Consider the following 27,675-nt stretch of genomic DNA (forward strand, 5'->3'; position numbering starts at 1 on the left):
TTGGACAGAAGCCAATTAACCTAGCAGCATGTCTTTGGAGTGTGGAAGGAAACTGGAGTACCCGGAGAAAAGCCACGCAGGCACAGGGAGAACATGCAAACTCCGGGCAGGTAGTGTTGTGGTTGGGATTTGAACCAGCGACCCTTCTTACTGCTAGGCGAGAGTGCTACTAACTACACCACTGAGCTACTCAGTCGATTACTTTAAAAAAGGCCTGGATTATTTCCTAAATGTACAGAATATATGTAGCACCCTCGTCCTAGAATAGGGCTACAGGTAAATTTAGTTAAGCTGGGTGGTAGCCATCCTGACTAATTTGTAGTGTTTAGTGGCCAAATGACTTCTGTTCTAAATCCTATTTAGTTTTGGCTTCTCCCTTTTGTCAGTAGGTGGCACTGTTGCCTTTGACATTAGTATGATGAGCTACAGTACATTCAAGTTATGGATAAACATATCTTTTTCAGCCAATCATATTTGCTGCTGTGCACGCTGGGAAAAGCTATTTAATGAAAAGAAGTCAGGGGGGTCGTTAGTTTTCCCACCCAGGGCTGCGGCTCCAACTTTTGTCTAAGGAGTCTGCCAATCTGCCTGTTGCTGATAGTTACTAAAGGTGTCCTGTGCCCGATCCCCTCTCTCCCACATTTTTTCTGTTTGAGAAATAAACCTCTCTTGTTTAAAGTTTAAAAGTGACTAGCACCCAACTTTCTTCTTCATCACCCACCATGCCTAATATCCTACACCCTGAGGAATTATGTCAGCCCTTCCTACCTCCGGTAGTCACCATCAGGCTCCTGGAAAATCGGGGTAGGCGCTACATATAACTGAATACTAACATTTATAGCTAAAGTTGATCTAGGGAATATCCAATTGCCTCTTGGGGGATCAAAGGATTTTTTCCCCTGCTGGAGCAAATTGGATCAGGATTTGCTGTTTTTTTTCAATTGTGGGTATAGGATTGTGAATATAGGATTGTATAATTAAAAAAAAAAATCCCTTTTATTGGTTATCTTTTTTTCAACCAGACAAACTATGTAACTTTGTAACAGGAATTAAGAGGAAATCCTTCCAAAGTGAGGGAAATCCCTCACTAGCACTAGTGTTCCCTTTCAAAGATTTTTCTTCCAGTTCAGTCCTGCTAACCACTCAAAATTTTAGGATTTAAAATCCACAGGTGTTCTAATCCCTCTACACTCTAATCAAAAACTGAATAAAAGTTTTGCCTATTAACCCAGCTGGGGATGAGAGGACTTATTAAAGTTCATCTATATTAAAGGTAAATTTGTTGTTTAAATGTTTAAGTCTAATGCCGCGTACACACGAGCGGACTTCTCGTCGGACTGAACTCCGAAGGACTTTTCGACGGAGTTCTGACGAAACGGACTTGCCTACAAACAATCCCACCAAAGTCTGATCATTTCAAACGTGATGACGTACGACTGGACTAGAAAAAGAAGTTCAATAGCCAGTAGCCAACAGCTGCCCTTGCGTCACTTTCGGTCCGTCGGACTAGCATGCAGACAAACTTTTTTTTGATAGGAATCGAGTCCGTCGGAAAGATTTGAAACATGTTCTATTTCTAAGGTCCGTCTGATTTTTCGACAGAAAAGGTCCGATGAAGCCCACACGCGATCGGAATGTCCGACGGATTCGTTCCATCGGACCTTTTCTGCCGGAAAGTCCGGTCTTGTGTACGCGGCATAACTCCAGGTTTTGTTACCTTATATTGTTTGATTGGGCCACTTTTTCCATTGCTAAGGTAGTGCTACCCCCCGTAGCAACCACTGGATAGCATGTTTCCTCTGCTCTTTGCCTCCACCTTCTCAAGAACTTCAGTCCCTCTGACACACCAGATTGAGTGTACAAACATAAAACATCACAGGAATTCACTGAAAGTAATACTCAATACCCAATAGTAGTGCTATGTGAAGGAAAACAGGCACCAAACCAAATAATAATGGCAAACTTAATATATTATTGCTCTCCGGTGTACTCTTGACATCCTGTTTAGGGCTGACAAAATGGTGCCTTTTCTCCAGTTTCAAACTTTGTTATCAGCCCTGTTGGAATACAAATCTCTGGCTATTCCCCAGCCTTCTCTCTCTGATTTCTGACCTATTAGCATCTACCTCTGCAAGAATTTTGTCACCGGAAGTAATAAAATCTTCTTCTGGCTACAGAAACAACGCAAAAGAAAAATATGATGTTGGGGCATGATCTAGACTGAGGGGGGGGAGGTTAGGGGCAAATACAATCAGAGCATTTTGTGCTGGCAGACCAGGTCAAATAGTGTTGGCCAGACTCCAGCGGGGTCAGCCTCAAGACTCCATTCATCACTAACAACTAGATCCCCGGTCATTAATCAGTCCAACAACCTTGTAACAGCTTCAGTTTTTAAAACTGATACAGTACATTGCAGCACAGTAATTCTGGCACTTGTATTGACTGAAAAAAAAATCATATAAAACAGAATTCCTCTTTAAGTTACCAAGGATAAATTTTATTACTTAGTAAGTAAAGAAGAAATGACAGTTAACCCAGCTTTATCTCAGACGTAAGGGTCCTCGTGACTGATCCTCTAGCTTGTCTGCCATTCACCTCTAATCTCCATGTTGCTAATTTAAATGAAGTCTGGGCCTGTTGTCTAACAAAGCCATTTGTCATCTCACGGAGTCGTGGAACCTCTCTTGTAAGGTAATGTCAGACACTTGCGAGATATGACTTTTATATAGCTGGCTGATATTGAGTGTTGTCAGACACACCAAGGTCAAGAGACACTGCAAAAGATTTTATAGGAGAAAGTGGGGATGGTTTTAAGAAGTAGCATGGTGCTGATGTTAACCACTTGCTGTAATGTGCAGATTTATGATGTGTTATAATGCCACCAGTGTTCGCTAACATGCAGAGATAAGTTAACAATCATCTGTAACTTCTAACGCTATCAAGGGCACATTGCAACTGTACTAACAGCAGAGAGTCTTAGCTTTATACATGCAATGCAGCCAGAATGACCTCAGCCTATTTTTACAGAATCATGTTTTTTACAATCTCTTTTACATTATTTAGTACTGGGGTCCCCACATTTTCTACCCCTTTATGATTGCAATACAACTTTATAAGTCTTCATTTAAAATGTCCCTTGCCATAAGGGCATTAGTTAAAAGATAAGTTTGGAAAAAAAAATTAAATCATATTTACCTAGGTGGATTTAGCATCTATTCCCCAGCTCTAAGGCTGAGAACTGAGCAATCAAACACTGCTGACCGCTGCTCTGAGCTTAGAGCGGTGACTGCCAGTCACCACTGTCTGCTCTGCTCCTCCAGTCCTCACTGGAGCGACAGGCTGGGAAGGGAGCGGCTGGCTCAGTCTCCTTGTGGTGCAGCTGAAAGGCTGAGCCAGGTGTTGGTCCAGGCTCCTGGGTGGATCCCAACCATATGGTTGTGATCTTTCCCCAGCCTGAACCAGCTCTGTGATGTCAGCCTACAGCGGGCTTGAAAACAGGTCATAGAAATGCAGAAGGAACTGCACTCCTGTGACCCATAGGAGAAGTACAGCCAAATGAGCTTTGGGTGTACTTCTTCAACCTTGCAGAAGAGAACTACGTATGTAGTTCAATGTCCCTCAAACTTCAGGGGAGCCAGACTGTGGCTAGTGGATGTAGAAAATGCATCAGTGGTCAGCAGGAGTAAACAATGCCTTCGGCTTTTGTAATCAGTGGAAGGAAAAAATGCACCAGAGTTAGTGGTCAGTGGGAGGAAAAGAATTGACCTAGCTCCTGGGGTCAGTGTGAGGAGGAATATTGCACCATTGTTGGTGTTAATGTAGGGAATAGTGCCCAATTGTTGACATTAGTGAAGAGAATAGTGCTTCATTGTTGGTGACAGTGGGAGGAGTAGAGTCTCTTTGTTGGTGTCAGTAGAAGCAATAATGTCCTATTGTTGGTGTCAGTGAAGAGAATAGTGCCTCATTGTTGGTGTCAGTGGAAGTAATAGTTCCCTGTTGCTGTTGTTAGTCGAGAGAATAGCCCCCATTGTTGGTATCAGTGGAAAGAATTGTGCCCCATTATTGGTGTTGTATGCATTTTTGGTTTCAGCAGGAGTAATTATGCCCCATCATTGGTGTCAGTGGAAGGAATTATGTCCGATCACTGGTGTCAGTAGGAACAATTATGTCTCATTATTGGTGTCTAAAGGAAGTATAGTGTCCCAAGGGCCAGATAAAGGCAAGAAAAACATCTAGTCTGGTCTGCGGGCCACTGTTTGGGGACCACTGCACTAGTATGCATGGGCAAGGCCATAGCAGAATGGAAAATACATAAATCAGGGAACATATTTTGCATTTTTAGAGATATGGATTCATGGTCAGTCAGCAGAGAAAAATACAAACACCAAGGATGTAAAACTGGGTGCACACTATTAATGTGTACACAAGTGAGGTGGAAACAGGAATCCCTTGTGTCAGGACATTGTATTCTGACAGCAGGTAATCTCCACTCTGAGAATACACTGATCAGTGCCAGCCAGTTGGTTGCTAAAAGTTTTCCAGGAGGTCCATTCGAGAGAAGACAATCTAATGATCATCTTCTGTTGAACGGGGGGGGGGTGTTTGGAGGGGGCACACACACCCTGCTGTATACTCAGCTTTGGAGTTATCTGTTAGACAAGTAGTCTGCAGTCCAAGGCTTGCACAGCCATATCATCCATGTAACTAAACAAAGGGCCCTCTGTGACTTAACAGCCGTTTATACTAAATGTTGTTCAAGTAGGTAATGATACTTACCCCACGGTCATGTATACCTAGATGTGTCTCTTCTATCTAGCTGTCAATCAATAAGTGAATAAGTAATCTTACATTATGAGTAGTAGCATGAGGGGCTAAAATTTGTTCTTACACTGTGGCCTTTTGGTGACTCTGCGCATCACTGTCTTTGGGGTTGGTAGCCAGGCATGTACTGGCCATTGGGACTACAGGGAGTTTCCCGGTGGGCCGATGGCTCAGTGGGCCGATTTCAGTGACAGTGGACCGCCGCCTCCCTCCGGTCCTCTGTCCCCCCCGCAGTGCTCACCTCCTCTCCCTGGCTAGTTATGCAGCACGCCTGAATACAGACATTATGCTCATGAGTCAACACTGAGAAGCTCATCACATGATCCGGAAGGAGGGTGGCCTCACTTTCCTGCCTAATCTTGTCCCATTGGGGGGGGGCACCAAACTGATTCTTTGCCCCAGGTGAAATAATGTCTAGCTTCCCCACTGGTACTGCCTATAAGAGAAATAATGTAGAACGGCTAATGGCTAGTGGGGGGGGGCTTGGGTGGCAGGCCGGGGGAGGCGGCTTCTCAGTGTCCAGCCGGCATGGGAGAGACCTGTCAAAGTGGGCCAGTCTGGATGAAGTCCAGGGCCAAATTTTTGTCCCAGTTCAGCCCTGTTGGTAGCCCACAGAAGAGCATTCTCATTTGCTTGGCAGATGGTAGTGGGACATTTCAACATAGAAGGAGCAGGGAAAGAGGACACCACCTTTCCTTTGAAAGGGGAAGCCCTAATCACGCCAGTGAGTGTTTAAAAAAGACACAAAGGTGGAATCAATTATAACAAAGTGTCTGAAAAAACTTATCTGGAACGCAGTCAAACGGCTGTAATTGTTCATTTTCTAAGTTGTGTGAAAAAAAAAGAAAGATAAAAGGTCAAAAATTGCTATGGGCAACAGCACCAATTGAGATAGCACTTGTCTCAGACACTTTTTATTGATTCCCCCAAAAATCTTTAGACTTCTGTCATTATCAAGGTCACAGAAAGACAAGTATGTGAGTGGGGTACCATTCCCAAATGACTGATCTCATTATTACCAGAGAACCTCCAAGGGTCAAGATAGGGACTGACTGAAATGGATTCTTCCCAAGAAGGGCAAAATAAGGGGCAAGTGAGGTGGCAGAGAATGGGAACTCTGACATGAGATAGCTGTATGTCATGAAAAGCCTGACTAGAGAAATACAGCAAACATCTACACTATACTGTATATAATCGTGCTTCTGCATTATCACCCCATCACTTACTGAGACTACAAGTGATCATGCTGTCACATGTAGCACCCTCTAGTGATAGTGTATGTTTTTTGTGAAAGTAGGTAAATTTCCAGGCAGCCAAGCCTGGGAATTTACCTACATTCACAAAAAAACATACACTATACTTCTAGCACACTGATCTGGGTTGAGATTGACTCAAAGTAGAGCTTGGGGAATCACAGGCAGCATCACCAATACCTCCCACTTCTTTCCAGAATGTTCTAGTGTTTTCTGGAAAGGAAGGAGGAGAGGGGATGTGGTGCTATCTGTGGTGTTCTAAGGAGCCCTGACTAATCCCCAATCTGGATTGACAGGGGGCAGGCCTCCTTAAATACCTAGAGTCAGCCCAGTTGGGGAGGAGTTGTTTAGGCAGAAGCTGGAGATGGAGTGTCAGGCTGTCAGGGCCTTTGAGGGAGCTCCCCAGTCTGGGGGGGTTGACCTTGGGCCTGGGGCTCAGTTGTGGACAGGACCCTTCTCACGACATACAGAGGTGTCCTGGACAGGTGGCATGGGAGCAAGAGAGGACAGCGGTAGAGCACTGCTAGGCAAAGTCTCCAGGAGAGGAACAACAGCCAAGAGGGCTGGTGAGTGACGCACAGTCGAGAGAGGACTGGGGAGGCGCACCTGAGAGGACTGGGAGAAGATTGCAGTCTGAGATGGGTGCAGAGCCAGTAGGATGGATTGTGGTGTTATGGGCAGTGGAGAGAGAGGTGGCTGCAGCCAGGACAGCTGGCAGGGCCTAAAGATGTGGTGCTGGGCTCAGTAGCCACGTGGACAGCTAGCATTAAGGACTACCATATTTTTGCTACACTAAAGGGGCCCGCGGTCCCTGCCTGCAAATGGCATTCACCCTAGGCCTGGCTGAGCCAGTGTCAGGCCTACAAATCAGTGCTAGCTGGTTTGGGAAGTGCAAGCAAGTGATATGCTGAAGATGTTGATTAGAGATAGTCTGCAAGCAAGTGATTTACAGGAGTTGAAGATTGGAGTTGTATATACCAGAAGTCTATATAGTCGGTCCCATATATATTGTTCTGCAAATCAGTTTGGGCATCTCATGATAATCCCATCCCCATCCAAGTTTATTTCCCTCAATAAAAATAAAAACAAAGTTCAAGGACTGGTTTTCTGCCTGAGGGTGAATGAGAACTGTGTGCCTAGCTGGGCAGGATGACAGACGGACTACAACACTCAGCAGCCCTCAAGAGGGTACTGCTACACACATATTGCTCAAACATGGTCCTGTGTTATTACAGTTAACAAGCTGTTCCAGAGCAGTTATCTGCAGCAGGTGCTGTAGTGCATAAAGACAGGACATGATTGAAAGAGCCTGGAGGAGATCAGCAGCACCGATGTAGTGCTACACCTGAAAGAGCTGCTTCATAATTTGGGTTCTCTGTTCTGCACTTCAGCTCCAAGAACAACCCTAGCATCCTGGTAAATCTGGTTAAGTGAAAATTACTGCAAGCACTTATAGGAAGACCAGTGTGGATACCTTTAACATGACTGTGAATTAGCATCGGGAAATAGATATAAGACTAGAGGGGGGATAGATTAAATGATGGTTTGAACATACATGAACACACAGAAGGAAGGTTTAGACACAATCAGCTAGACAGTATAATCACTTTGCCAAGGTAATTTAGAATAGAGTTCTATACCACTAGACTGGAATTAACTAATGAATGAGCAAAGTCAGCAGTAAACAGTGTGAATATTAATAATACAACAACGTATAACTAGAGTGCACTCTACAAGGATGGCTAGGATATGGTGCAGTGTCAAAAAACTATTCTCCAGCGCTCGAGTGATAGATAAGCTTGGAGGTATATAGTGTGAATCTTGTTCTTCCATGCCAGAGGCCTTGCTGCCCCCCTCAGGACAATGGGTATCCTTAGGACTTAAGACAATAGCAAAAGAAGGGTGCACCAACCTAGCGCATTACCACAATAAATTTTATTTGAATTTTCTGCTCCAATTGTATTAAAAGTAAGCGCAACACAGCTCTAAAAATCAAAAATCATTACGTTTCCCTTGAAGGTTTTTCAGCTTGGCTCTTCCATTAAAAAAAATTTCACACGGGTAACTCGTGCTTGTTCACAACCTGGGTGTTATTGCTGTCTGAGAATCCTCACCCTCTTTATTTGACCTGATGATCACAGAGAGAGTATCTAGAATTTTGAATTGTTAGAATTGGCGTACTTACTCTTCCTTTAGAGAGATTTCCACTCACTTTATGTTGTGTCTTGTTACAGGAAGGGAAGGGAAATCTCATCAAAAGGACACAAACAGCAAAAAAAACTAGCAAAAAAACAAAACCCAAAGGTTTTAAAAGCCCCCACATAAACTAAAAACATGTATTGGCTTAATATTTACTTTGAAGAGGAACTGAAGTCTGGAAGCAGTGCCAAAAAAGTCAGGCAGAGGGCAAATGACCAGTTACTACTTTGACGGCAACGAGCGGGGTCCTTCAAGCCACCGTCTCCTGCCATCCTCATCTCCCGAATCCTGTCCTCTCCTCCTGATAGGTGTCCAATAGCGCTGCCTGTCATTTCAGCCAATCAGGTGACAGGTAACAGACCTATTAGAGCCTATAGCCGTTGTAAGGGGCCGGACACTTGAATGGGGGGTGGCCGCGGCAGCCATGGATAGATTTGTGCAATGCATGAATCTATCCATAGTGCACAGAGGGGGTGGCAGGAGAGAGGGGGCGGTGCCTGTGTGCCCTTAATTTCCTACTGGAAATAACCCTTTGATGAAGTCACGTAGGCGTGACGAAACATGTCAGGGTGGGGCCTATAAAGTCATTGCGTCTTCAGTACCTGGAAGTACCTCTGGATTGTTGGAAATAGGTGATGCTGAGGTTTAGCCTTAAAGGGACATTGTACCCAAATATTGTGGCAAGCGTTTAAAGTTGTGCACTGCTATTTGAGTGCACCTATCTTGTGAGTGTTCTGTACATACTTGAAGTTTTCTAATTATGGGATTTTGTGTTATAATGATAAAGCACTATGGGATTCCTTCTTTTTCCAGCGGAGGAACAAATGGAGGCTGCATATTGGTGGTGATTCACACAGGACTCAGTGGAGAGATACCCAGCAGGGGGAGAGTGGTAAATACCTGGGAATAAACCCCTTAAAAGGGAAGGTGCTTTTGACCTATTGCTTACACTAATAGGAGTTCAGGTGAGAGCACATGATGATTGGTGGTGGGACACACTTGTGCTGTTGATGCATGTGAAGAATTAAAGAAGTATTTTTCATCACTTTGGAGAAGGCACAATTGAATGGACTTATGCGATGGACATGTTTATGTGATTTGTATTATTTTTGTCACAATAATAAGTGTGATTATCACTCACCAATGTAAATTGGTGCACGTGTTATTATTTGATGAATGCAACAGTGAGCTCAGTTGTTTTGAGAATTTTTGTTGATTTATAGTAGTGTTATTTACTCATTATTTAATTTATTATTGGAACACTCACAATAGCCAAATATGGGTAATAACTTTGAGACACAAAGGTGTTGCGCATATGGGCATGTTGAAATAGTTAGACAGGTGCTGTCTCAGACAGGAGGGTAGGAGTTAATGCCTTTTACACTCCAATCCTGTGATATATAAAAATAGGACAGTGGTCGTTATATATGTGGAGAACCCCACGTATACGACCATGTGGGGAGAGTTCTGGGATTTTTCCCCACGGACAGCCTAAGAGGGAAGGTCACAAGGAGAGAGAGTTCTTGCCTGGTCAGAAGTTGCTGAAAGAGGGGTATTGCTAAAACCAGCACACACATAGTTATTAAGTGGGTCTTAACACATTGGGGTAAGAAAGTATTTGAGTGGCATAGGATTTGTGCAGCAGAGGTTACCCCTTGTAGCAAGGTACAGAGGTTCAAGAGATAAGTACTACTGGGAAATAGTAGTGCAAAACGCTGGACAGGTGGATGTGGACATTGGCTCACGCCAGGTTCACATTTGTGCGGCCACAGTTCCCAGCATGCCGTCGGGTGCTGTCGGGTGTATTCCTGTTCACCAGTTCAGGTGCGAATCAGATCAAAATTTTTGCTTGAATTCACACCTGAACCGGACCCAAACACGTACAGGACCCTTTTGGAATGTGGACCGTGGCTGCCCCAGACATGTGTGAACCGGCTCCATTGAGAGCCGGTCACACTCGCATGTCATGCAAATTGGATGCGGGCAAACCCACATCCAATTCATACATATGTGAACCCAGCCTTAGTGTGTCCTTCCTAAATGCAGACAACAGAGAAGGTGTACATTGTCACGGAAAACCGAGAGTTAAAGCGCTTGTTACCCCAAAACTTCATATTCCTGATATGTGCCTGCTGTACCATGTACTTGTATGAGAAAGTCTCCTGTAATCTTTATATTGCTTTATTTATGTGAAATCATTGATGTTCCTGCCAGTCACTCTGCTTTCCTATTAAAACTGACCACACTAAGCAGGAGAAAACAGCGTGGTTAGTTCTCTAGCTATGCTGGGAACTCTGTGTGCGCTCCTCCATTGATCAGACTTGTACTTTATTTAGTTCATATTGATATGAGAAAAACATTATAGCGCAAGTAGCGACAACTTAACAGCAGATGAGCGCAGAGGATAATTCCATTTATTGCTGTCAGAATACATTGACCAACAGCTGTGGCCGCTGAAAAACAAAAGTTTTCCAGCTTGATCTTTCAAGAGCAGTCAAACAAGCGTTCAATTTCTGTTGAGCAGGGACGGCCACACACTGATTGAAATATAACCAATCCCTGCTGAACTGAACATATTTCCATCCGTCTATGGCCAACTTTAGGCACAACATTTGTAGATGATCTCTATAACCTATCAAATGATCACTTTTTAAGTTCAGTTCAATTTTAAGGATAGCCAGTCAACTGGAGTAGGAGGGGGTGGGTCAAGCTATCATCTGGCTTGGGAAGTGTATAGTATGATTCCACCTCCATTCTAATTTCACTGATAGGAACTGATACGTCCACATTAGTTAGGGAAAAGAACAGACTCAAAAAGTGTGAACAGAAACAATCAAAGCCAGCAGCTGTCAATGGCAAATGAAGATTCCTGAACAGAAATGCCATATGGAAACATCATAGAACCAGCCCAAGGAAACCATAATCTGCGGGGGCACACTGGCGTACTTGACCTTCTGGTCAGGGAGGATCAGAGTGGAACCCGTGCGTGAGGAAGAAATAGAAAAACATAAAGATTTCAAATAAGAATGTAACCATTGAGACAATTCAAATATGTTCGGAATTATAATAGATAATTCTTCAGTTTCTTGTGAAAGCATTGAAGGTCTTCTTGGCATTGTCATTACTTTGAAATGTGCATCTGTAACATTCCAGTACCAGGAGACAAAAATTCAAGAAGGCATTTTGAAAACTTTTTTTTTAATTTAGAGATATCTTCTCTTCTGGAAACCTTGACCCTTGTGAGGACTTTAATACTGTGACAACAACATAACACAGTGATTACTATGGCGATAATGAAAATTGGTGTGCTGGAGTACAGGTCCTGGTAGGTCTCTCCGAGTTTTGTTCGGTCAAGTGTTGTTCTACTCATTCGTGACATAAAACAAAACAAAGACACCATTAAGAAATCTGTTCTGTTAGAAAGCAGGCGAACAACAGCTAATGTACGTATTGCAAAAGAATTTTTAATGTATTGACAAGTCTTCCAAGGTTTTAAGTGCTAAGTGTACTGTTAGGCTAAAAGTGAAATGTCCTTGAATTAAAAATGAATTTTGATCCGCTCACCCTAGTGTGGACCATAAGTGAAAAATTATCAAGTTTTTGTTTATTCATTTTTCTTTGCTAAAAAAAATAGTTTACCCTTTTTTTATACTTGCTTTTTAAATATGTTTGTACAGCAATAGAATCATAAGTGATTCACAGTTAAAGAAACACTCTGAGAAACGTTATTGTTGTGTAAACTGGAGATATATAACATAATCCCAGCAAAATTTCGGAAAAATAGGACGTGGAGGAATTCAGAAAATCAGATGCTATTCTTTCCTTTTCAGCACGTTCGAGAAATCAGTGTTGGAGTCTGAACAGGAACAAATGATTCCAAAGAGACCCTGTCACTAGACTATTCCATTTTAATTCACAATCATCCCATAAGATTATTTGTTCTTTTATATTTTAGGCATGATATTTACCAGTAAAAGCCCCGCTTGTAAGGACATCCAAAAGCCCTGAAACTGCTGATCCCCGCCATCTTGGTTGTAATGTCAAAATCTCCGGCAAACTCAGAGCTGTCACTTTTATGTACCTCCATTAGCAGCTATCTAAAAGGTTATGCAAAGAGGTGAAAGGAGGGGTCAAGGAGCTAGGCAAAACAGAAAATAATTGGACTTTCCCAGATGAAGAAAGGGCTTTGATATACAGTGGGTATAGAAAAGAATCACCCCCTTTAAAATAATCACATTTTGATGCTTTGCAGGCTGAAATGAAGACAGACAGTTTTTATTTTATCCGGCTGTATTTACTTAGTGCAACTTTTAACATCCAAGTGAAAGATAAAAAACCAACATGTCAGAAAAAAAAGAAAAATCAAAAAAAGCATCACTGAGTTGAAAAAAGGATCACCCCCTTGTGTTAATGTTTTGTTGCACCATCTTTTGCTTTAATTATAGCCTTTAGTCTGGGATATGTTTCTACTAACTTTGCACATCTAGACTTTGCAATATTTGCCCACTCTTCTTTGCAGAACTGCTCAAGTTAAGTTAAATTTGATGGTGACGGTTTGTAGACTTTATTAATACTTCAAGTCATTCCACAGATTTTCAATGGGGTTTAGGTCTGGGCTCTGACTAGGTCATGCAAGGACATTCACCCTTTTCTCCTACAACCACTGTGAGGTCATTTTGCTGTGTGCTTTGGGTCATTGTCAGCTCTTGGAATTCAGAACCCAACCAGGTCACATGGCCTCTACAATATAAATCAATAATAAGGTATTTCGGAGATTTAGGTCTAATTATTTTCAGTGAGGTAACTATAGGGAAGTTTTAAGTAAGTGATCAGTTTATTTACTTGCAGGGGTTTACATAAACTTTAACCCCATAATAGATGGAATTGAGCCCCTAGTAGTGAAACTAGAATCAGAGGAGTGCTTTTCTAACCAACACAAATAAACTTTCTGGTGGCTGTTTATGTTTATATTGTTTATATGTAACAGCCAGTATTTTGTCCCACTCCATATCATCTGCCGATATTTGCAATTCTTGCTTCCATTTAGAAAGAAATGGTGGCGGGTCCGGGTAGGACATCATCTTATTTTGAATCATTATGGATCGATCTGTTCAACTGTGGTAATAATTGGTTGTGTTAGGTGGTGTAAGCGTCGTTTAGACCAAACACTAGGGATGAGCCGAACACCCCCCTGTTCGGTTCACACCAGAACATGCGAACAGGAAAAAAGTTTGCTCGAACACGCGAACACCGTTAAAGTCTATGGGACACGAACATGAATAATCAAAAGTGCTAATTTTAAAGGCTTATATGCAAGTTATTGTCATAAAAAGTGTTTGGGGACCTGGGTCCTGCCCCAGGGGACATGGATCAATGCAAAAAAAAGTTTTAAAAACGGACGTTTTTTCAGGAGCAGTGATTTTAATAATGCTTAAAGTCAAACAATAAAAGTGTAATATCCCTTTAAATTTCGTACCTGGGGGGTGTCTATAGTATGCCTGTAAAGGGGCGCATGTTTCCCGTGTTTAGAACAGTCTGACAGCAAAATGACATTTGGAAGGAAAAAACCCATTTAAAACTACCCGCGGCTATTGCATTGCCGACAATACACATAGAAGTTCATTGATAAAAACGGCATGGGAATTCCCCACAGGGATACCCCGAACCAATATTAAAAAAAAAAATGATGTGGGAGTCCCCCTAAATTCCATACCAGGCCCTTCAGGTCTGGTATGGATATTAAGGGGAACCCCGGCCAAAATAAAAAAAAAAAATGACGTGGGGTTCCCCCTAAATTCCATACCAGACCCTTCAGGTCTGGTATGGATTTTAAGGGGAACCCCGCGCCATAAAAAAAAAAAAAAACGGCGTGGGGTCCCCCCAAAAGTCCATACCAGACACTTATCCGAGCACGCAACCTGGCAGGCCGCAGGAAAAGAGGGGGGGACGAGAGTGCGGCCCCCCCTCCTGAACCGTAGCAGGCCACATGCCCTCAACATTGGGAGGGTGCTTTGGGGTAGCCCCCCAAAACACCTTGTCCCCATGTTGATGAGGACAAGGGCCTCATCCCCACAACCCTGGCCGGTGGTTGTGGGGGTCTGCGGGCGGGGGGCTTATCAGAATCTGGAAGCCCCCTTTAACAAGGGGACCCCCAGATCCCGGCACCCCCTGTGTGAAATGGTAAGGGGGTACTTACCCCTACCATTTCACTAAAAAACTGTCAAAAATGTTAAAAATGACAAGAGACAGTTTTTGACAATTCCTTTATTTAAATGCTTCTTCTTTCTTCTATCTTCCTTCATCTTCTTCTTTTTCTGGTTCTTCTGGCTCTTCTGGTTCTTCCTCCGGCGTTCTCGTCCAGCATCTCCTCCGTGGCGTCTTCTATCTCCTCGGGCCGCTCCGCACCCATGGCATGGGGGGAGGCTCCCGCTCTTTTCTTCATTTTCTTCTTCATCCTCTTCTCTTCTTCCTTCTTCTCTTCTTCATTTTCTTTTCCGGGCCGCTCCGCATCCATGCTGGCATGGAGGGAGGCTCCCGCTGTGTGACAGCGTCTCCTTGTCTGACGGTTCTTAAATAACGGGGGGCGGGGCCATCCAGTGACCCCACCCCCCTCTGACGCACGGTGACTTGACGGGACTTCCCTGTGACGTCACGGGGAATGCCACAGGGAAGTCCCGTTATGTCCCGTGCGTCAGAGGGGGCGGGGTCACCGGGTGGCCCCGCCCCCCGTTATTTAAGAACCGTCAGACAAGGAGACGCCGCCACACAGCGGGATCCTCCCTCCATGCCAGCATGAAGAAGAGAAGAAGGAAGAAGAGAAGAGGATGAAGAAGAAGATGAAGAGAAGAGCGGGAGCCTCCCCCCATGCCATGGGTGCGGAGCGGCCCGAGGAGAAGAAAATAGAAGACGCCGCGGAGGAGATGCTGGACAAGAACGCCGGAGGAAGAACCAGAAGAGCCAGAAGAACCAGAAGAAGAAGAAGATGAAGGAAGATAGAAGAAAGAAGAAGCATTTAAATAAAGGAATTGTCAAAAACTGTCTCTTGTCATTTTTAACATTTTTGACAGTTTTTTAGTGAAATGGTAGGGGTAAGTACCCCCTTACCATTTCACACAGGGGGGGGGCCGGGATCTGGGGGTCCCCTTGTTAAAGGGGGCTTCCAGATTCCGATAAGCCCCCCGCCCGCAGACCCCCACAACCACCGGCCAGGGTTGTGGGAATGAGGCCCTTGTCCTCATCAACATGGGGACAAGGTGTTTTGGGGGGCTACCCCAAAGCACCCTCCCAATGTTGAGGGCATGTGGCCTGGTACAGTTCAGGAGGGGGGGCCGCACTCTCATCCCCCCCTCTTTTCCTGCGGCCTGCCAGGTTGCGTGCTCGGATAAGGGTCTGGTATGGATTTTTGGGGGGACCCCACGCCGTTTTTTTTTTTTTTTTTTGGCGCAGGGTTCCCCTTAAAATCCATACCAGACCTGAAGGGCCTGGTATGGAATTTAGGGGGACTCCCACGTCATTTTTTTTTTTTTAATTTTGGTTCGGGGGTTTCCCTGTGGGGAATTCCCATGCCGTTTTTATCAATGAACTTCTATGTGTATTGTCGGCAAAGCAATAGCCACGGGTAGTTTTAAATGGGTTTTTTCCTTCCAAATGTCATTTTGCTGTCAGACTGTTCTAAACACGGGAAACATGCGCCCCTTTACAGGCATACTATAGACACCCCCCAGGTACGAAATTTAAAGGGATATTACACTTTTATTGTTTGACTTTAAGCATTATTAAAATCACTGCTCCCGAAAAAACGGCTGTTTTTAAAACTTTTTTTTGCATTGATCCATGTCCCCTGGGGCAGGACCCCGGTCCCCAAACACTTTTTATGACAATAACTTGCATATAAGCCTTTAAAATTAGCACTTTTGATTTCTCCCATAGACTTTTAAAGGGTGTTCTGCGGCATTCGAATTTGCCGCAAACACCCCAAATTGTTCGCTGTTCGGCGAACTTGCGAACAGCTAATGTTCGAGTCGAACATGAGTTCGACTCGAACTCGAAGCTCATCCCTACCAAACACCATGTTTTGTTTTTAATATGCCATGTCAATAATGTGAATTTTAAAGATTAATAAAAGTTCATTTTGTATTTCAACACTACAGATGTGCCTCTAAAGTTCATGTTTCCTTCTTTTGAATACATTTTTCAATATATTTAGGATGTTGGCACGCTCATACCTATCTGTATCCACAACGCCATCCTGTGGTGATACATTTAAATTTAAATTTTGGTAAGCTGTTCATTTTGGTGGTATTTATGCGACCAAACCACAAGATATGTGGTTTATCATAGGACTTAAGACAAGTACGTACCAGTTGGAGAAGTGGCGAAAAGTTAAGGTCCGCTATGGTGGACAACAGAGATGGAATTTTGATGCCTAGATATTTGATAACCGTATGTTGCCATTGAAAGGCAAAGTTATGCCAAAAGTGAGCTACAGAAGATTGTGATATTCAGGGCTCCCATCTTATCATAGTTTACCTTAAAATTACTCACTGCGCTAAATTCCGCAAATGTCCGAATAAGAGATGGAATAGAGACAAGGGGATTGCTAATGTATGTCAATAGGTCATTTGCATAAAGGGAAAGTTTGTATTGGTGCTGACCTACAGTAATGCCTTGAATATAAGGGTGTTGATGTATGCAATCGCTAAATGTTCGATGGTAAGAATATATAACAATGGAGAGAGAGGACACCCCTTATGTGTGCCATTGCGGATCCAGATAGGATCTGAGAGGAGACCATTGGAACGGATCTTTGCAGAAAGGCCCATATATAAAGATAAAATTTTCACCATTAACTTAGGGCCAACACCAATCTGTTGAAGCGTCTGTTGTAGGAAGGACCAGTGAACCCGGTCAAATGCCTTTTCGGCATCAACCGATATTAGGCAGGCTGGAATATGGCATTTCTGGGCATGTTCCATTAGGGCTATTGTTTTAAGGGTATTGTCCCTAGTCTCCCTACCAGGGGTAAAGCCCACCTGATCAAGATTTATAAGATCAGGAATCAGTGGTGTAAGCCTATTAGCAATCATTTTAGAATACATCCGAATGTCTATGTTAGTTAAGGAAATAGGGCTGTAGCTACCGCACAAAGTAGGGTTCTTACTCAGTTTGGGCAATACAGTAATATGAGCTTCGAGTGCCTGTGACAGGAAAGGAGAGTCAGTAGAAACTGTATTAAATGTTTTGGTCATGAACGGGGTGAGAAGGCCTTGAAATGTTTTATAGAAGTAGGCAGTATACCCATCTGGGCCAGGACTCTTATTGTGCTTAAGGGAGGAGAGCACAAGGGTGAGTTCTTCCTCCATAAAGGGCCGCTCAAGGTCTTGTACTGTCTCTGCAGGAATGGTGGGTAGGGCAGTCTTAGCAGCATAGTCTGCTATTCTAGACATATGGACCTCTGGGGATATGGTAGTCAGGCAAGAAGGTAAATTGTACAGATTATTGTAGAAAAAACAGAGTAAGCCGTTAATCTCTTTGGGAAAATGGGTACTATTTGTATATTTTGATGTACCCCACTCAATTACACTTATTCCCACTCCACATTAGCCAAAAATAAAAGCACCAAAAATAAAACCCCTGGGCTGTTCATTGAGCCAAAGAGTGACTGTGATCGTGTACTTGGCTGCAGAGCAAATACTGGGGAAAGGACTCTGGGCAATCTACTAAGCGGCTCCTTTAGGGGTAGCGCTACACACTTTTTTGCATATTGGCAACTCTCCCTGCTTCAGGCACTCAGACAAAGCAGCTAATAGACTATATTTAGAGATCTACATATATACCGGATATATAAATATAGAGATGTTTTACTTTGCATTTGGGTTTAACGTACTAGCACTCAATTTTTCAGCTTAAAGCGTATCTCAACTGAAACAACTATATATACTGTAAACACTACCCTTGTGAGGGCCGCTGGTAGAATCTGTACCCCACTGGTTGCCCCAACTCTGCAAGTCCTCTGACACCCTGGGTTCAGTCATAATTACCCATTGACACCAGTAATAAGACACTTACACAGTACTGATGAAACGGCTTAGCTTTGTTTACTGTAGCAAGAATGGCATATAGAAGTGAATAACATAAACTTGTATGTCATGTGAATATCTTAGGTAACAAATAATTTGTAATCAATGTAATTATGCTGGCTAAGGATACTTGTTATAATAACTGCAAAGAGGCACAATATAATCAAATACAGTCAAACTCTTGTTTATTCAATTGACACCTATGTGAACAGGCAGAAGAAAGGTAGGGGACAGGCTGTTGAACTGTCAGACCACTACTTTCTGTACCTCAGCCCAGAGGCACACAGTACTAAGACAAATAGAAAAGTGGCATGTAGCAAACTATTGAATCTGCAGAATGACTGGCTCCTTTAAACAGAGTCCCAGATAGCTGAAAGAAACCCTTTAAGTTAAACAATAAACAGTCCCTGGTCCCTGAGAAGGGAAGAAAGGGGTTTAAAGGTAACTCCGCAGTAAAGATGGAATCTGCAGGTCTTCAACTAGCACTTAAAGAACTGTGGATGAGACAATCCTGGTTGGTAGGGCAGAGCAATTTATCTGATATGTTGTTAGCCACAAGAGGACGCAGAGTCTTTCTGTGTAATTTGAGTACAAAGTAATCACTGTGACTCCTTGGTCAACAGGTATTGTACCCTGTGGAACTACAGATGCCAGCGATGTGAACAAAGCACTGGTGTCTGTATACAGTGTCTATGTGATTAAATGAGCTTGTATATCTTTAGCAGGAGCAACCTCTAGGCTGCTGCCAGATAGGGAGGTGATGCTGTCTGCAGATGCTCCTCTCAATACCCGCTTGAGGCCTCTTTCTTGCACAGGCCGCAATTCAGCTGCAGCAGCACACACAGACAGAGTTTCTGCTTGCAGATCTAGGCCTGGGTCCCAAGAGAGTGATCTAGGCCTAGACAAGCCTTTTTTATATCCTCTTCCAGCAGTCTGTTCTTCTCTTCCAGCTGGCTGGTAGTTTTAGCTCAAACCAGTACTTCTAGCAGTAAAACCCCAGCACACTGGACTACACATCCCACGATGCTTTAAATATCCAGGAAGAGAGCACAGCAGGACTCTGGTTTTGAGACTCAGGAAGGAACCTGAGTGAGAGGAGCTCTGGCTATTGGACTGTAAGGTTTGCTTTACCGCATGTTTTGTGGGTGACGAGGACCAGCCCCGCACTGTCTAGAGAGGAGACTGTTTGTTTAGTTAGCGGCAAGGATTTACTTTACTGTTTTGTTTTCATTTTGCAAACCTCCTTGTAAATAAACCTGGCATCTGCCAGACTTTTAAGAAAGTGCCCGTTTGCTAAATTCAGAAAAGGTGATCCCCACGAGCTAATCTTCCCACACGTGGTGGATTCACTTTTCTGAAGATGGAGGAAATATTAAAAGCCCTGCTACAGGCCAATGCAGCTCAAAGGGAAACCAACCGCCAAGTCGCAGAGGCCGCTGCAGCACAGCAGGAAATGTAACGCCAAGTCGCAGAGGCCGCTGCAGCACAACAGGCGGTTGCTGCAGCACAACAGGCGGCCCAGCAGGAAATGAACCGGCAGTTTGCAGAGGCATCCGCCAGACTTTTACAAAGTGCCTGTTTGCTGACTGTCCTTCAGAAAAGGTGATCCCCACGAGCTAATCTTCCCACAATATATACAGTACTGTGCAAAAGTTTTAGGTAGGTGTGAAAAAATGTTGTAACGTAAGAATGCTTTCAAAAGTATATATTTTGATTGTTTATTTTTATCTATTTAAAAATTGCAAAGTGGGCAAACAGAAGAAATATCTAAAGCAAATCAATATTTGGTGTGACTACCCCTTTGCTTCAAACCAGCAACAATTCTTCTGTTTTTTTTTTTTAAGGAACTCAGCAGGTAGGTTGTTCCAAACATCTTGGAGAAATAACCACAGAACTTCTGTGGATGTAGGCTGTCTCAAATCTTCTGTTTCTTTATTTAATCCCAGACAGACTCAATGATGTTGAGATCAGGGCTCTGTATCACTTACAAGACCCCTTGTTCTTCTTTACATTGAAGATACTTCCTAATGACATTGGCTGTATGTTTGGGGTCATTGTCCTGCCGCATAAATTTGGGGCCAATCACATACCTTCCAGATGGTAAATTAAGAGACAGAAGGATTTGAGGCAGTCTACATCCACAGAAGATCTGTGGTTAGTTCTTCAAGACGTTTGAAACAACCTATCTGCCGAGTTCCTTCAAAAAGTGTGTGCAAGTGTACCTAGAAGAATTGATGCTGTTTTGGGCAAAGACAAAGGGTGGTCACATCAAATATTGATTTGAATTGGATTTCTTTTCTGATCATTTACCTTCTATTTTGTTAATTGATAAAAATAAACTATTAACACTTCTAGAAATATTATTGAACATGAATACTCGCAATTTCAACTAGCACCACATCCCATAAATGAAGATAATAGATAGAGGGAAGTTGGGATTTTTAAGGTGCAATTAAAGAGAAGTATCAATTATATAAAAACAATTTGAAAAATAGAAATTCATCCAATAAAAGCACAGAATAGAAAATACTTATGGCAAGTACAGTTCAATACAGTAACAGTGATACAGCAATACAAGATGGACTTCCCGACATGTTTTTGCCCCTATAAACGGGCTTCTTCAGGGGATGCTGGTCACATGCACGATACAGTGCCTTCTAACAGGAATAAATAAACAATTCGAACGATTCAGGTGTCTGTACAGATGATACACAATTTACAAGTCTTACAACCAAATCTATGCATATGCGTCTCCCAAGACCAGGGCACTGCTGCTTACCCGTATCTCCTATGACTATGGGATTTATTGCTACTGCCAGGATGACTAATGGTTTCTGCTACATCAAAGCATCCATGTACTACAGGCGATCGTAGACAGTAGAAAAGACCAACTAAAAACGGAAAAAAACACAATACTAACCCCTAATATCTGAGGAAAGGATGGAATTTTCTTTCAGACATAGGAGCAGAAAAAATCAAAAGGAACTTACAGGAGCAAATGTAGCAGCTAGCTTGAAGCCAGGGGCCAAAACACCATCAGATAGTGACTCACGTAACAAGCATATCTAGTAAAAAAATAGGGCAGTAATGAATAAATAGTCCACCGTATAAGCACCAGCAGGACAGAGACATAGTCTTCAAAAACTAATAAGAGGAGAAGGGGAATATTATAACTAGCTTTCACATTTGCCAAGAGAACCTAGGATAAATTAGCATGTAATCGTTACCTGAATAGAGAGTAATGGTTTGCATGGGTCCCAGGAATCCTGCAGCGTCTCCATGCTGCTAATAGTGGCTATTTATACCATCCATCCGGTCCGTGGGACTGGATGCAGACGTGAAGGCTGCACTGCGCATGCGCGCGCATCACCATGGCTATGGACTCCTTCAGCTCCGCCGAGTCCATAGGGCTTCTATTTCTGAAAGCATCTTTACTTTACAGAATTACGTACTCCCCCTGTCCTAAAACTTACATACGTATTAGACAATATTGAACACACAGGAGCATTAATCAGGATTAGGAATGGTATCATAGAGGAAAGATCTACATTATTTATACTATACTATCCACACTGTGGCCGCTAATTATATTTTTGAAGTATGCTATAGTTTCATGATTGAATAACATGTTATTTTCCGTATCTGGCATTAATACAGTGCATAAAGTACAAGTAAAATTACATAAATTATATTACTTTATAAACTAGAGTAGATTGCGTTTCCAGCCAAGGGGACAAGAGATTGTCAATTTTTTCCAGGCAACCTTGGTTTTCATATGTCAGTTTTTACATGGGGATCACTTGGTTAATAAGTCTAAACCAATGGGTAAGTTTCAGGTGATCAGGGGATTTCCACTGAATGGCTATTACTTTTTTGATATGGAAAAATAATAGACGTAAGATAAGTTTTGTGTTGTTGGGAAGATCTCAATCTCCTATATAACAAAATAGGCATCTAGCAAGGCTGCATATTTTGGGTAAATTTGGAAGAAAGGACTAGAAAATCAAGATTTTAGACCGTATGGCCCATATGATTGGACAATCTCAAACCAAAAAAGTTCCAGGATCAAATACACTCTTGGGACATGCAGGGAAAGGTGATTTGCCCATTCTGAACAATACATGTGAAATATAATAAATACAATGAAAATATTTTACCTGGATTACCTTATCCCTAGAAGAGAAGAACTCAATATTCCCTGCCACGCATCCTCCAGCAGACTTGGAATATTGTTGCTTATGAGTTGATAGATAGGTGGTTGCGTTTGTGTTTATTTTCAGGCTTTTTTCCTTTATTTTCACCTGGTAATTTTGTGAATGATACACTTCCTGTCCATGAATAGCTACAATAACTCCTCTGCTGTATCTTTGGAGAGAACCATGATTGCCACTTAGGCTGGAATTCAAACATGTCTTTCTCCCTTCTTTTTTTTTCATGTGGAATAGGGTATTGGTAGTTTACAGATGGAAGATAAGATTGCTCTTCCTTTGCTTTATTCTTTCTAATGTTCTTAGCCTGAAAAAAATGAATGCAGCCACCCCATTGTATGACTGGTAAGATTCAAAATATCCAATTTTTTGTTCTTGGATTTAGTTATCCTTCAACAGATATTTGACTTGATTCATCGAAGCATGCTATAGTGGACAGCATCAGTAATGAGATAGCTTCACCATCTCATCCCACTCTAACATACCTAAAGTCAGCGGAGGCCCGTCCATACAGGGTGCAGGGGCAGCGCCCCCCTAATCCATGGGCCTGACCCCTAATCTACATGCCCTCCCCCAAAATATACCACCAGCCGTCACTGGCTGAAGTGCTATATCCCACTGCTTACTGTATCATGTGCCAATGTGTCCCACTCCTCCTTTATGGATCTAAAGCTGGCCCCACTATAGCAGGCTGAAAAAACAAAAACAAAAAAAAAAATATTCCTCCATCCACAGAAACGAGGTGGATGTAGGAATCACCCCTCCGGAACACTGTATTTTAGGAGTGGGACTCTCTGCTGTCAGAATACACTGATCAGCTGCTGCAGCCCATTGACTGATCAACATAAGTTTTTATCCTTTCCCATTTGATAGAAATCAGTATAAAGATCGACTTTTGTCAAACAGGGATGGCCACACATGTATCGAAATTTGTCTGGTTCCTGCTAATCTGGACAAATTTTGAACCATCTATGGCCAGCTCAAGTTGGCAAATTAATGCACAGAAATGATCCCTTACGTTGCAAAGCAAGCTTTATCTTTTTTACAGGGGTAGTTGTGGAACTGAATAGAGCAAAGAATGACTTAATTATGGCCCCGACAGCCCCTTTCCACAACCCCAGATTTTCTAACATCCTCTTGGGGTGCTATGGCTATAATTATGCCTTTTTAAAGAACCTAGACACGATACATCCAGCCATATATGCATGCATGCATGCAAATACTAAAATGTTAGATTTGGATGGAAAACGTCTATGCACTAAAAATTGTATATTTTTCAGTAAATTACCAGCTTCTAATATTGGTGACAACAGATCTATTTTTACACAACATTTTCTGTTCTGTTCCCTAATGTTCTACAACAGTTTGAAATAACTACATACAACAGTCACGTTATCATATGCCATGGATCTTTATAGAAGATGGAGATGACAGTGTCATTTGATTCAGTATGTACTCATCTTACTTGTTCTTCAAGTTGACCTGGTTAAGTCAAGCAAAGAATGCATATTGTCATAATTATTGAGGGGCAATCTGGCGGCTAAGGACAGAAAACCAATAATCAATGGCTGCAATATGCTGTTTAATGTGAAGAAGGAAATTAATTAAGCTGAAATGTGTGACTGTAAGTAGGACACATGAAGGAGTCACATGGGGTAGAGTAACACACTATATAGATATACATTGATGGTTAAGATGCCAAGGGGACAATGACTGACCATTTTATTGACTGATTAATTTGGTGAAGCAGACTAAACCATTTACATACATTGAGTTAATTTATGAAAAATTTAACAGAAAAATGTTACCCACAATTCACAGTAAAATTCATTATTTCTGTTGCTATTTTGTATTGGAAAAAACAAGAGCTGGGATCTGATTTGTTCCTGTGGAACATGTGCTCTTTCTCTCTGTCATATCAAGGACAGCTTAAAGTAAAACTGATATTTCAGTATTGCAGAGGTAGTAATGGTGAGGATAAATTAAGCGATTTTGCAGAAAAATTGCCAATATCGCTAGAAATGAAATGGTGTTAAAACCAAATGTTTTTCTAAATTAGATCAAAGTAACATCACACATATGCATTTAAAGATTTTTCTAAATTTCCTTCTAAGAGCTTTCTTTAGCCATGGTCCCCTGGCTGTCCTGCTACAATCCTGTTCTCTGTGCCACTAGTAGTACTTGCCAAGTACTAAAGTGTTTGTATGCGTCTCCTCAAGGTAGAGTATATGCTCAAGCTCTGTACCATAAACCTGTGTGCAGCTTCTCAGAGCACCCCACACCCAGCCAGCACTAGAGGAGCACAGAACAAATGGCACGTCTTACCTTTACAGCGGTAATTGACAGTGGTCCCTCTTGCACGGGCTGTATGTGCAGCACTCTGAATGGCTGCACATAGATGCAACGGCAAAGAGGGTGGACTTCAACGCCCACACACCGCACAAATGCATCCACGGGCAGCAAAGCTTTCTGTGCTGAGAGCATGCTACTCTCCCAGCACACCGTTCAAGCTGTCTAAGACAACCCTTAGTCTGTACTAATTTTCGGTAGTCGCCGGGACTGGCTGCCAAGCATGTGGCCACTGTGATAGTCAGTCACAGTGGTCAGATGACTGGCCAATCCCACCACCCAGGGCATATAGACCCTATTAAATATACCTCCCAACTTTGTGAAAGGAAAAAGAGGGACACACAGTATGTAGTTACATGGACCACAAAGATCTAATTTGCGAAAAATTATTGGCTAAAGCACAAAAGTGCTCTTTTTTTACCTCTTTTTATAGAGATAATGGTTATGACTAAGGCCTTATAAGCTGAAATGCGTCAACTGACTTAATCTGCGTTTGTTCACTGTGGCTATTCAAAAAAATGAAGAAATTTTAAGAGCAACAACCGGAGTGCGGATAATTTTTTCTACATTACTCTACTCGGCTAGCGACGATGGATCGAGCACCTGGGAGCTCTGCTGTCTGTGTGGTGTATGGGTAGTAGCACTGACTTTTCTGTTTATACTTTGGCACACAGTATGCAGGCAAAGAACATGTCCCTGCTACAGCCCTGGTTACATGGACCACAAAGATCTAATTTGCGAAAAATTATTGGCTAAAGCACAAAGGTGCTTTTTTTTACCTCTTTTTATAGAGGTTGGATAAACCAACGTTTTATAGAGGTTCTATAAAAAGTTAAGTGCAGCATAACAATTTTGGTAGTAAAATAGCACATTTTGTATAGCGATGTACACATGGAAGCAGGTTAGAAAGTGCTAGTTAGCTGCTGCCCGGCAGGGAGGGAAAGGGTTAACTTATTTCCTGGGTCTCTGTTTTTAGCAGGCTGCTGCTGGGCTTTGCCCCCTCCCTGTGCATATTAAATCAGGAGGGAGCTCTGCTCAGACATGTCCAGCCACCTGGATGAAGGAATGGCTGACAGTTACCATGTATACTGATCGTCTAGCACACAATCTGCCCTTGGGGGCTCTGCTCTCTCTTTTTCAGCTACCTTCTCTGCTATCTGCATATCTCCCAACTGTTCCTGATTTAGAAGGACTGTCCCTCGTTCAATGTCCCTCTTTCCTCCTCATTTGTCCTTCATTTTGGTCTGATCTATATAGTTGTATATGAAATGCACTACTTTTCTTTAAAAAAGTGTTTTGCAGTGCTAAACCCTTCATCCAATTTCTATATTGCTGCATTTGTACATTTCAAAGCCAGTATAAAGGAGTAGTAGTGGTAAAAAAAGCACTTGGGGGTTTAAGCAATCATTTTTTTTTTTGTACAATTGTCCTTTAAGGGGGTGTGGCAGGGGGTGTATCCTATGCCCACATTCCCATCTCAGAAAGTTGGGAGGTATGTATCTGTCATCACTGAAGTATGCCTGCAGTGAGAAGCCTACCAACATCTATGGAGCTGCTGAGACCTGTAGTCCTCCTGAAGACATCAACATGGACATGTGGGGACAGCACACAAGCCTGAGTTGGGGAGTAGAGATGTAGGGTAAACATAGTTTCTTGTGCATGTGAACTCTGTCATGTTTTGCACCTTTCTAAGTTAACCTCCCCGACGGTAATCCCGAGTGTGGCTCGGGGTGGATTTTCAGCACCAAAAGCAGTAACCCTGAGCCACACTTGGGATTGCATCGCAGGATCCAGGTACAGCTTACTTACCTTGTTCCCAGGATCCTGCGATGTCTCCCCGCACTGTGTGCGAGCCGTCCTCAATGCACTGTCTAATTGGGCGACTATGTGGCTGATAAGGTTGGAAATAATAGGTTGGAGTTCTACTTAAGTTGTTTTCCATTTTTCTGTATAATGTGTGCGTGTCAGTTGTAAGACGTAGCTTAAGTCTTTCCAGATGTGTCCAGCGTCATGTATGTTGAAATTATACTGCTTGTTACCTTATATGGAAATTTGCTGAAATATGCGATCCTGTAACCAGTCTATAAAAAGCCCCAATAAAGAGCCGACAGGGCAGTTGACAGTACGGGACCTTTAAGGCTCGGAGCTGATATACAGATACTCCTGATTCTGTGTCTTACTTCTTTAATAGAGCTAAATTTGGCAAAGCAATATAAACTAGAAGCAGTTAAGTTGAAAACTGCATCTAACATTCTGGCGCCCGAACAGGGACACACCGATGATACTTCAAGAGGTGGATGAATTGGACTGACGGAACAAAATGACAGGCATTCCGGGAACCACAGATTGAAAACCTGGCCAGGTAAGAAAAAGCTTTATTTTTCTTATACTCTGTGCTCCCCTGATTTGTGCCTATCCGTTCTGGCAGTTACGGTTCTCCTGGTTTTAAAACACCAGCCTCTGTAGTGGTGAGTCTAGAATTACTGCATATTTTGGTTTATATTGCTGGAATTATTTGTTGTTTGTTGTCTGTCTGTCTTGTTGAGAAAGTGAATGAGCCTTGCCAAGGTTGGTATGAATTGAAAGAATATCATCCCAATGAGCAACAGAATGCGCCTTTACCTCACATGATGAGTTTGGGAGTCTGACGCTTAAGTTTGATATTCAATTTAATTCATAAACCATAGACGGGTTGAAAGTATAAGCCCTGTCTGCTCCATAAAGCAGGGATAAGAGTGTATGAGAGGGATCCCAGATACGGGGGGG

Source organism: Aquarana catesbeiana, linkage group LG04 (genome assembly GCF_042186555.1).
Source record: "Aquarana catesbeiana isolate 2022-GZ linkage group LG04, ASM4218655v1, whole genome shotgun sequence".
Classification (NCBI taxonomy): Eukaryota; Metazoa; Chordata; class Amphibia; order Anura; family Ranidae; genus Aquarana; species Aquarana catesbeiana.